At 41.2% G+C, this 631-nt stretch overlaps 1 non-coding gene across 1 annotated transcript; it reads left to right on the top strand.

Moving 5' to 3' along the window:
* The first annotated feature begins 281 nt into the window (after positions 1 to 281).
* Positions 282 to 384, top strand: LOC133050689 (U6 spliceosomal RNA). The gene has a single exon (XR_009691669.1). It is a non-coding gene; the product is annotated as a U6 spliceosomal RNA (small nuclear RNA).
* The last annotated feature ends 247 nt before the right edge of the window (positions 385 to 631 follow it).

Here is a 631-nt window from a genome sequence, read left to right as displayed (position 1 = left end):
AAAAAAACACAAGGCAGAGTATGATGTGCATAAGAAAAGTACAAGGAAGACTTACAGAACTTCAAAGCAAAGAAAGAATAAAAAGCAATCCGGAACAGCTTCCCGGAAGGCTTACCATTTGAACCTGGTATTGTAGAATAAGCAAGACATTGTTAGAAACAGGTGATGGAGTCACCCCATAGGAGGGAAAAAAACATGAGGGACAAGCAGCTGGAAGGATGTAAGCCAGGTCCAGGGAAATCTGATGGGAACCTTGTGTGTCTTTAAGAAAGACCCAGGAGGTGCTCACTTTGGCAGCACATATTCTAAGATTGGAACGATACAGAGATTAACATGGCCCCTGTACTAGGATGAAATGCAAATTCGTAAGCATTCCATATTTTTAGAACTAGGAATAAAACCACCATATGACCCGGCAATCCCACCCCTAGGCATATACCCTGAGGAAACCAAAACTGAAAAAGACACATGTATCCCATTGTTCACTGCAGCACTATTTACAATAGCTAGAACATGGAAGCAACCTAGATGTCCATTGATAATGGATGGATAAAGTTGTGGTACATATACACAATGGAATATTACTCAGCCATAAAAAGGAACACGTTTGAGTCAGTTCTGATGAGGGGGA

The sequence above is a fragment of the Dama dama genome, chromosome 32 (genome assembly GCF_033118175.1).
Source record: "Dama dama isolate Ldn47 chromosome 32, ASM3311817v1, whole genome shotgun sequence".
Classification (NCBI taxonomy): domain Eukaryota; kingdom Metazoa; phylum Chordata; class Mammalia; order Artiodactyla; family Cervidae; genus Dama; species Dama dama.
The sequence above is the reverse complement of the archived record's forward strand: the minus strand, read 5'-3'. Positions and strand labels throughout refer to the sequence as shown.